Source organism: Cricetulus griseus, chromosome 2, assembly GCF_003668045.3.
Source record: "Cricetulus griseus strain 17A/GY chromosome 2, alternate assembly CriGri-PICRH-1.0, whole genome shotgun sequence".
NCBI classification, from domain to species: Eukaryota; Metazoa; Chordata; class Mammalia; order Rodentia; family Cricetidae; genus Cricetulus; species Cricetulus griseus.
Genome location: NC_048595.1, coordinates 431337443 through 431348705, shown reverse-complemented (window position 1 = coordinate 431348705; position 11263 = coordinate 431337443). Strand labels below are relative to the sequence as shown.

General features: G+C 42.3%; 1 protein-coding gene across 1 annotated transcript in view; it reads right to left on the bottom strand.

The window, feature by feature from the left end:
* Positions 1-11263, bottom strand: part of Sgpp2 (sphingosine-1-phosphate phosphatase 2) — a 106407-nt gene that overhangs the window by 24170 nt on the left and 70974 nt on the right. The gene's annotated exons all lie outside the window — the stretch shown is intronic.

Genomic DNA, 11263 nt, shown 5'->3' with positions numbered 1-11263 from the left:
CCCAGGAGTGGTCTGGGTAGGAGTGAGCCTCGTGCTTAAGTCAGACAACAATCGTGTAACCTTTAAATGCTCTCACTGTAGCTGTCTTCTAAACAGACAGTTTTAAGGTTTAACCACAAAAGTAACTGTTCTCATAGAACATTTCACTAAGCATTTTTGTTTCCAAAAGCTGTTGTCACTCCCGGTAGATGTAGGGAAGATGCCAGATATAATTTCATTTAGAGAGCTATAAAATAAATAGTGGGAGAATTCTGAAACTGACAACAATGACAAGTCAACCTGGAATTTGTTCAAAGATTTTTTCCCCCCAACGAGGCCACTGAATGAAGAAATTTCCCTCATTGTTTTAAAACATTTTTTTTATTTTTGGTTTGTTTATTTTATGTATATGAGTGTTTTACTTGCATGTGTTTATCTGTACTATGTGCTTGGTGATTGCACAGTTCAGAAAAGGGCATTAGATTCCCTGGAACTAGAGTTACTGATGGTTGGGAGCTGCCCTGAAGGGGTTGTGAACTGAACTGAACCTCCTCAGGAGCAGCAAGTGCACTTAACTGCTGAACCATCTAGTCAGCTGCCACACAACCCGGATTTGCTGTTCAAGCTCTCTAAAAATGAATAGATGAGGCTGTCAAAGAGCTTTATGAGACCATCCCATTTTCTACAAAAGAGGAGATGAGAGCAGCATGGCTACCCAAATCCAACCTTTGCAACTCATGGCATGGTAGAGACTGTACCAATGGAAGGGGCCCCTCTCTGCTCCTTTCCTTTCCTCTCTTCCTCCCTCTGTCCCTTCATTCCTTCATTCTTTCCTCCCCCTTTCTCCATCCGTTCTCCCTGAGGTGTTCTGCCTGTCTCCCTCCTTCCCTCTCCTTCCGGCCTTTGCCAGTTCAGGAGCTCAGGACCTCTTTCTGGCAAAAAGACTCTCCTGCACAGGTCAGTGTGTCGATGGCTTTAGTCATGAACCTTCTCATCGTAACTATGGCAATAGTGTCCATGCTGCCAGGGCTGCATTTAGTTTGCGGTAGTTGGAGTCATCTTGCTTTGGAACGGAACTCTTATGAAGCACTATTTTCAAATTATTTGGATTAGACAACCGATTGCCAGGAACTTCCACATTCTGGTGCTTTCTTTCCAAGTGGCAGGTTAATGTGGTGTGGTATCCCCACGGGAGGCACCGTGACTGGGTTAAAACTCAGCAGAGGCCGCGGTTCACAGCAGGCCAAATCCCCAGGCTGTAAAGCCTCAGGGACAATCACTCTGAATTCCATCACCGTGATTTCCAATGGACTTTGAAACATAGCCTCTCATCCATGCCTTATTACCAGAATGAATCTCCTGGAGACTGGCTCTTTTCATGTTCCCACCTTCCTCCTGGGAATCTGTAAAACTACATCTATTGTCTAGGGGGGTGGGGGTTGCAAACACTACCCACTACCCAGAATTTCTCAGAAGCTGCTTAAATATACTCCAGCTCTGTCCCTTCCTCACCCCCAATGTAAACAGAACATCACAGGCATGAAGGACAAGTTCTAGCTCATTCAAAATACTGAAGACTCTCGCAGACGGGAAGCCTTAAAATCATAACATCAAGAGAGATTGGGTAACCAATGCTTGAACCAAATTTAATTTTCTTGAAGTTCACAAATCCCTTTGACTTCATTTCTGTTTTCCTTTCTTTGCTCAAAGGACATTTAAAATTAGGACAATTGTTCACTTAACTTAAAAAACATTGCCACACCTATACATTGTTTCCAATTTAAAAAAAAAAAAAACATCCAAGTAAAAATGGCTACAGTAACAGTTCTCTTTAAACAAGAGAAACCGACCTAGAATCTTCATGACCCAGGTGAAAGGACTGGCTCACCGAGTGGAGTTCTGTCTCTGCAGCTGCTACTTATGACAACCTGGTGTCAGCTTGGCCTCAAGTAGGGAAAAGGGTTGTACACAGTCTCACCAAACACCACCACCACCAACAACAACAACAACAACAACAAAACCTTTAACAAAAAGTTATCCACAGAGCTCTGAGTGTACACACTCTAGTTGGGGTCTTATTGGGAATTGATGGAATCTTAGGCTGTGGGGCCTACTGAGAGGAAGTTAGGTCATTCGGTTGTGTTTTTCCTCTTTCTCTTTGCTTTCTGGTGGTCATGAGGTAAGCAGCTTCCTCTACCAGTATGTGCTGCCTCACATACCACAGGACAAACCAACAGGGTTTATAGATTTCAAATTTACAAAACTATAAGTCAGAATAAACCTTTCCTCTTTAAGTTGCTTATCTCAGGTGTTTTGTTACAGTAGCACAAAGCTCACCCCAACAGTACGTGCAGAAAGACACTTGGGTCCAAAGACCCTGGGGCTGAGTATGAAGGGAAATGGCTTCATTCAGACTAGTGAAGGGAAAGAGGTGTCTAGGTTGCAAGGACAGGATTAACAAAGTAGTGGGACTTAGTAGGAGACTAGAATCACTGAATTGAACAAATAAGCCCACTAGCATATATCTACTAGAACCGCTAAGACAAATGAGGCCAGACACATCCAGCAGTGGCAGGGATAAACCATTCTGTAGCTCTTCTTATACACTGAGGAAATCCAAACACACAGCCACTCCGGAAATCTGATAGTCTCTAAAGATGTTAAGTATGTGATCCAGCCACACCACCCTAGACATTTACTCCTGACAAATGACACCAAATGCCACACAAAGGTTTGCATATGAAAGTTCATTGTAGGTATTTTTTTTTAAAATAATAGTCCCAAGCTGGAAACAACTCAAATTCTACCAGAAGGTGAGTGAAATATGGTGTCATCATACAATTGAATGCTACTAAGAAAAAACAAAAACCTGAGCTATTGACATATATTTACAATAGAGATGAAGCTCCAAACAATGCTGCAGAATGAAGCAATAGACAAAGCAAGTGGCACAGTTAACTGCTTCTATTTATATAAAATTGCGAACAATATGACCTGATCTCCATGTCTGATACCAAGGGTACAGCTAGCGTGGGGATCTCAGGAAAGATTGGTGGGAGAGTAATTAAGAAAATATTGCAGAATCCAGGTGAGAGATACCAGAGGAATGAAGGCCAGCGGTGAAGAGAGATTTGAAAAATGGTTTGTGTTGCTTTTCTTTTTAATAATATAAAAATATTGAGTAGATTTATAACTGTCAGGAGAACGACAACTAAGGGAAATCATAACAGCAAGACAGAAGAAAGAAATTGAAGGAGTATGACCCTAGAGCCTGCCAGGTATGTGGAAATGCTTTTCAGGACGAGAATTAGCCACTAGTTCTCAGCATCAGTGGATGGTCTTCAAGTTCACTGGTACCACTAGCATGGAATGGGGATGCTAACTTCATTCTAATAAACAGGACTATACTACTTGGTGATAACTGGTTTTAGGTGATCCTCAAGTTTCCACCAGGTAAAAAGTCTAATGCAGCACCCTAATCTGAAGCCTCGACAATTTGAACATGCACAGGCATTCCAAGGCTATTCCTATTGGTATGAACTGAAGGAATATTGGGCACTGGCTTATTTGAGATTTATAAGGTTTTGTCATTGTTGGGGCAAATGCTGTCGATTGGGTCTGTGTCTTCTGCCTGACACTTCTGTGCACCAGGAACTGCACTGGGCATACTCAGGATGCCCTAAGCAGAAGAGCAGGTTCAGAGGCTCGTCCACTTCCTGAAGTATTCTCCTGTAGACATGCCCAAGCAATGATGGAGTTTAAAGGATTCAAGGCACACTAAGCTTAAAAGAACACATGTGTAGTAGGCTTTGTCACCCAATACATCTACACCATGCAGTTAGAATCTGAAGTTACTGTGCTGTTTAGACAGCTAGACCTGAAAGACAAGCACACTGTATGATGCTATTCATATAAATGTCCAGAATAGGTAAGTGCAGAGACAGAAAGTAGATTAGTGGTCACCTAGAGTCTGGAGGCCACATGTCTGAAATCAGAAGTCATCTGATCCATGCTCACTCTGAAGCTCTTGGGGAGAGTCCCTTATTTGCCTCTTCCAGCTTCTGGTAGCTGTGAGAATTTCTTGATGAGTGGCCATCTCATTACAGTCTCTGAGTCTGGTGTAACATTGCTTCCTCCTCTTCCATCAGTTTCAACCTGTCTTTCCCTTCTGCCCTTCTGAGGACATCTGTTGGACTGGCCCAACCCGAGGATCTAAGATGAACATTCCAAGATCCTCTACTTCCTTAAGTCAATCAGAACCCTCTTCCCTAAAAGATAATACTCATGTGTTCTGGGGTTTAGGATTTGGACTTGTGTTTTGGGAGGTCAGTCTTCAACCCACTATATTCAGTAAGCAGTTGGTGAATTACTAAGAAAAAGGCACTATACTGGTTTGAGAAATAATATGCAGAACAATATAGAAAAGGTCTGTTTCCACAGAGCAACTGAACTCATGTGGCCCAAAGGATATTTGGCTTCACTGCATTTTATCAGTGTAATACAAAGCATTATGCTTTACAAAAATAGAATGCCGAGGCTCTGGCTCCATGGTTGAGAGTTTGCCTGTCATGTTCCATGGGTTTGGTTCCCAGCACTGAATAAACAGATGGAGGTGGTGTATTTGGCAGAATTGACCTGGGGGGGGGTGGGGAGTTGAATCTGAGGCTTCAAATGTTCAACATCATATGCCATTGATTATATATTAAATTAGAAATGAGACAGAGCTATGTACATATTAGAGTGGCCAAAGTCCAAAAACCTGACAATACCACATGCTGGCAAGGATGCAGAGTAAAAGAAACACCCACTTTTCACTGGTGGGAAAGCAAAATATCAAGAGCACTTTGGAAGACAATTTGCAATTTTATTTTTACAAAGTTAAACATACAAGTTTGGGAATCACACTTGGCATTTATCCAAATGAGTAGGAAAATTTATACATATAAAAACTTTACACATTAGTGTCTATAGAAGCTCTATTCATAATGACTAAAACTTAGGAACAAATGTGATGTTTTTTAGAATATACATGTATATACATACATCATACATACATACATACATACATACATACATACATACATACATAAATACATTGTGGTACATTCCAAGAATGGAATATTTTTCAGCAGTCGAGGATAGGGCAACCTTAGATCCACATTCCTAAGTAAAAGAAGCTACTCTAAAAAGGCTACACATGTGGTTCTCACTATATAACATTCAGGAAAAGCCAAACTGTGAAGACCGCAGACAGATCAGTGGTTGCTGGGGGTAGAGAGATGGAAAGACAAGCGGGCAGAGCACAGTCTTTTTATGGCAGTAGGACCGTTCTGTTTGATACTCCGATGATAAATGTGTGTCACTGTCCATGGGTCACCACACAAGGAATAAAAACCATCAAGAGTGAACCTTAATGTCAACTATTAACTTTGTGTAACCAGGATGTGTCAATGTGGGGTCACTACTTATATACAAGGTATCACTCTGGTGTAGGATGCCCTCAGTAGGATCAGAGGGCATATGACAACTCTAAGTTTTTGCCCAGTTTTATTGTCAACCTAAAACTAACCTAAAAAATTAAAGTCTATTTAAAATTAAAAGAAGCCTATTTCTTCATTTATGCCTCAGTTAAAGAGTCTAATGATTAACCCAACAGGGCTCACCATGAAGAAAGGACTTCTGTCTGTATTGTTGAAGGCCCTCCTATCTAAAGGGATCCAATTAACTGCCACCATCCATCCTGTTCCTTTGGGATAAGGCCCTAAAGGCCTGGCTATAAAGGCAAAAATTCAGGAGGAGGCAACACAGGAAACAATTTCCGGTCACTAATGGCTTCAGCAAACCAGCTAGGTCACACTCTGTGCTGCTTTGAGATGGCCAGGGGGTTGGTAGGATTTGACGACAGATATCAATCTTCTTCTTCACTTTTCTATTTCTTTTTTTCTTGCTTGCTGGCTGCCTCTTTTTATGTATGTAGTGGATGCATTAGTGAGCACATGGGGTGTAGGTGGGGGCATTGCGCTCATGTGGAGGCCAGAGGTCAATGCTGGGTATTTTCCTCAGTTGCTCTCATTTTATTTTTCAAGGTGGATCGCTCACTAAATCTGGAGCTCACATCTTCCCCTACACTGGCTGGCTATCTAGCCCCCAGGATCTACCTGTCTCTTCCCAGACCCCATGCTGGGGTTGGAGGCATACACCACATCCAGCTTTTATGTGGGTGCTGAGGACTGAGCTCAGGTCCCTGTGCACGCGTGGCAAGCACTTTGTCACTGTGATCAGGTTGTGCCATGCCCTCAGCTATTCCATATTTGGGGAAAATAATGGCTTTTCAGCCTGTCCCATGTTCTGAGAGACTCCAATTTACAAGCCCTTTTGGATGTGAGTTTTAAGGGTAGAAGATGGCTGTGTGCCTAGATGCACCTGCAAACAATACCATCTGTCTGGCACCAACCATGTGGCGCAGATTGATAAATGACTATTTCCTGGGAGATAGTGAGGAGCATATGGGCATATTAAAATGATGTCACAGGAACCTTGCCTAAGAACTTGTTGGACACATAAGACCAAAGAAAGTGTTTGACTCCTCTATTTGACCCCATAAGCTGGTGAACATTCATCCCTATGATGGTAACAGTCCCACAGACCCGTGATCGGACACCAAGGACTCCCAACATTCCCAAGGGCCACAGCTCAGCTTGGTTGCTGATCTACTCAACTGCAGTTCTGCCCAGTGCAGTTTGCTAGCCTGGACCTGTCATCTATCAGTCTGCCCATTCTACCTTGGGACAAGTTTCTGTCCTTTTACCTCACAGATGGCTTCAACTCTGCATCCTCACTCTCTGTCCTGACTCCACAGCAGTCTGACTGCCTTACAGAGGCAGCTGCTCTCCTGCAGCTAGTTTAGGGTCCTTCTCTTGTCAATATAGGCTCCAACTACATTTCTATCAAATTACTTCTGGAAACTCTTGAAACTCTGCTGCAGCCTCTTTAACTTTTTGCATCTATTCTGTAACTCAGATGTTTGTGTGTGTGTGTGTGTGTGTACCGTGTGATGTCATAGGAGAGTTAATATTAATAATTAATATTGGAATAAAGGGACCTGTGTGTTCACGTTGGCTGGATTACTAAGGAAAGTGGGATTATCAGGCAAATTGCTGCCTTTAAATTACTGACATTATGGAAAGACACAAATGTGTTTATCTGTGTACCTAGTATAGCACACTCATTACCATCAACCCACTGAGCCCACTCCTCTCATCAACCCACTGAGACCGATCCTCTCCCCAGCCCTTAACCTATTCTGTTATTTCACTCTGCCTGCAACATGAATGAAGCACAGGTGGACAGATGTGGTTCTCAGATAAATGACAGCCCACTGGACCAACTGTCTCTATGTGAACTTCATCTTCACACTGTAAAAGAGCATCCGACATATACCTACCCTAGAAGGTAGGAGCTGGGAGAGAAGTTGACTCCCTTTCTCCTAGTGTGACAGCTTTCTCTTTTATCACCACCCAAATGACAACTCTACCCTGTCTAACACACCCTCACTTAGCATGGCTTTACTTTTCTCCATAATGTAAATGAAGTAAAAACTGTTTAGGAAACAGAGGATTCTTGAAACTACTTTGTGATGAGTAAAGCAGCTACAGGAATTCTGAAAACAGAGCTACACACTCACATCTTTGCTGGCAGTCCCAGCCTGCCCATCCCACAGAGTACTCCCAGCCCCATGTTGTTGGTGAAGCCAAAACAGCTGCAGGGTTGGAGGGAAAACCCAGAGGGTCTTTCCAAATGACACCTGCAAACATAGACACATCTGGATAAACTCTAACATCTTTCTTTTTTCTATTTTGTTTTGTTGTTGTGGTTGTTTTTGTTTTTTTGAGACAGGGTTTCTCTGTAGCTTTGGAGCCTGTCCTGGAACTCTCTCTCTGAAGACCAGGCTGGTCTTAAACTCACAGAGATCTGCCTGCCTCTACTTCCTGAGTGTTAAGATTAAAGGTGTGTGCCACCACCACACAGGGCTCCATTCCATTTTCTCTTTCTTTCTTTCTTTCTTTCTTTCTTTCTTTCTTTCTTTCTGTCTGTCTGTCTGTCTGTCTGTCTGTCTGTCTTTCTTCCTTCCTTTCTTTCTTTCCTTCTTTCTTCCTTCTTTCCTTTCTTTTCTTTCCTTCCTTCCTTCTTCCTCCTCCTCCCCCTCCTTTTTGAGACAGGGTTTCTCTGTGTAGCCCCGGCTGTCCTGGAACTCACTCTGTAGACCAGGCTGGCCTTGAACTCACAGAGATCTGCCTGCCTTTGCCTCCCGAGTGCTGGGATTAAAGGCATGCACCACCACCACACAGGGCTCCATTCCATTTCTTAATGCATCCAAGTCAGGCTCATTCTCCTCAGATTCCTGACATAGGTCATGAGTCAGTGACCAGTCCATTCCTAGGCTTCTGATCAAGAGAACAAAACCACATAAATTTGTACAGATGTTCATATTGTCTGTCCTTTTCAAAAGCCTTCTCACTAATGTGAAATGTCCATAGTGAGTAGAAAGAGACAGAGATATAGATAGATAGATAGATAGATAGATAGATAGATAGATAGATAGATAGATAGAGACAGAGACAGAGAGGTTAGCCCTTTCTTGAGTGCTGAGGGAGGGAACATGGGGGGGGAGGGGGGAGTTTCTTCTGGAACTGATGAAAATGATCCAGAGATAAATAATGGTGAATGGCCACACTGCTTCATGAGTATACTGAATGACACACTTTAATGGGTAACAATCATATATATTCATTGTATATGTGATGGGTTTCATAAAGACTTTTCATTGAAGTAGATCAAATACTCTGACCATAAAGGACCATAAAGTTGATTATTACTGTAGGAAATATATATATATATTTGAGAGAGGGGGGGTAGGGGAGGTGGTTCTGTGCGTGGTACTAACCTGAAAACCTGATTTTGAAACCCAAACCCACATAAAAAAGCCAGACATGTTACACATTTCTAGTCCTAGCGGCCCTACAGTGGGATGGGAGGTGGAGACAGCAGAGCTGGCTGGGAGCTCACAGTCACTACACTCTAAGCTATTTTAGAGTATAGTGCATAGAATAAACACTCAACCCTTTCTTGGCAAGGTGGAAGAACAGAATCAACTCCTGAACGTTGTCCTTGGCCCTCTACGTGCATAGCATGGCACGTGTGTTCCACACTGACACATGCACAGATACAAATAATAATAAAGGAAGAAAGAAATCAGAGATCAGAGTGGACGTCTTCTGCGCGTCCTCAAATTCCCTTGTTCCAAAAATGACAATGTTGCTGTTGGCAGTGCCTGCAAATCCCTATGTTACTAGAAGCAAGCCACTGGGGTTATTACTATTTATTTCCTCAGTCCCATCTAGCACCTCCCCTGGAACCTAGTTCCAAAGAGCACCGAGGAGGTGAGCATCCAGACCACACAGAATCTGCTCCCTGAGAATCATCTCCTCAGGACCAGGAATGTGGAAGTTTCTTTATGATCGTGTTGCAGTCACAGAGTCTACAAGTCCACAACTTCCCAGGCCTCCTTAGCTGATGGTCCTGTTGGCTTAGAGTTCAGTTTTGTTTTGTTTTTGTATCCCTCCTGGAATACACACTGCTCTCGTTTCTTCAGGGAATGAATTAAAAGCAGGGTTTTTTTGTTTTTGTTTTTGAACATTTTAGAGGCCTACCATCCACCAGGAGATGTTTTCAAATGGTGAATGTCCATTTTGACTTCTGGATTTAATTTTATTAATAACAATAATTAAAAAGAAAACAGTCCTTTAACTTTGTGTGTGATGGGGGTCTGTATGGGTGTGTGGGTGTGTATGGGGGGGAGTCAATGGAAGAAACAAATGTCATTTCAAACTAATAAAAACTGTACTAAAACTGGAAGTGTCAAAGCAAGGAAATGGAGCAAACACCTAACCTCACAGAAAAAAAAAAAAAAAAAAAAAAAAAAAAACAGAAAGCCAGGTTCCATACCCAAGTTCTATAGAAATACATAAAGCAGCTGACAGGTGGAACTCTGTGAGTTCAAGGCTAGTCTGGTTTATAGAGCGAGTTCCAGGACATCCAGGGATACACAGAGGACACTTCTCATAAAAAAAATTACATAAAGCCAAAGCACAAATGGCAGGTGAGAAAAGGAAAATGAACTAATTCACCTATGATGTTTATTCTTTTCAATACTCCATTTGATCAAGTTCAGATCTGCTGATGAAATTTTGAAGAGAAATGCTGAAGGTACAAAAATTAATAATGCATTGATGTGGTGTGCACATCAGAAAAGTCACGTCAAAGCCCCCTGACACACAGCAGCTTACTCCTATGTAGGGATTGTTTTCCAGAGGGTTTTTCACAGACATTACTGTAATGTTCACATTACCTATATTTTACATGTGTAGAATCTGATATGTAGACATGGCTTGCCAACCGTAGAGTTGAGTAGAGGAGCTGAACTTGACCTTTCAAATGCCATTGTCTTGTTACTACATCCCACCATCTAGCACCTGAGAAACTTACTACACTGTAAGTCATCTGGGAGCAAATCTGGTACCTGAAAAAATAGCCCAAGTTCTATCTTAATGCAGTAGAACTATCTGGAGCTCAGTGGAGGCCAGTGGGGGATGAATGATGAAGATGTTCACATCTGGTGAGAAAACTACCAAATACCTGCCACCATTGTCCCACAAGGAATGGTCCTGAAGGCTGGGACCAATCTTTTACTTCCTGTTGGGTATACAGTGCAACCCTCACTGAGGTCGTCAGTCCTTGGAGTCATGTAACACATACAAAAGTAAAACCACACAGAAGCACACCTCTTGCAAAATGAGCAAACATCAAACACCAACAAGACCCAGAAAACTGTAAATATGCATGATAGGACACTGGCTAAATAAATTATGCACATTTAAACATAATTACAGCTAAATGAGAAAACAAAGATGCTGTGAGAATTTATTTAGCTTCTATTTGCATATTTTAAATGGATTTACATATAAATGTGTGTAGGCCCAGGGGAAAATGGATGATAAATCTGATGGGATTTAGATGGAGTTCTGGGGTGGCAAAGAGGCATGCTTTACATGGTGTATCTTGTGGGCTATTAGAGATTTTTGTGCATGTAACAACTACCGGCCTTCCCCCAAGCAGCCAAGTTCATCCTTGGTCATCAAGGAGCAAGAACAGCATAATGACTAGCAATCTTGTATTGTCAAGCTGGGTTTGGCCAAGTTTGAAATGGCCTATGTACAGATCTCAG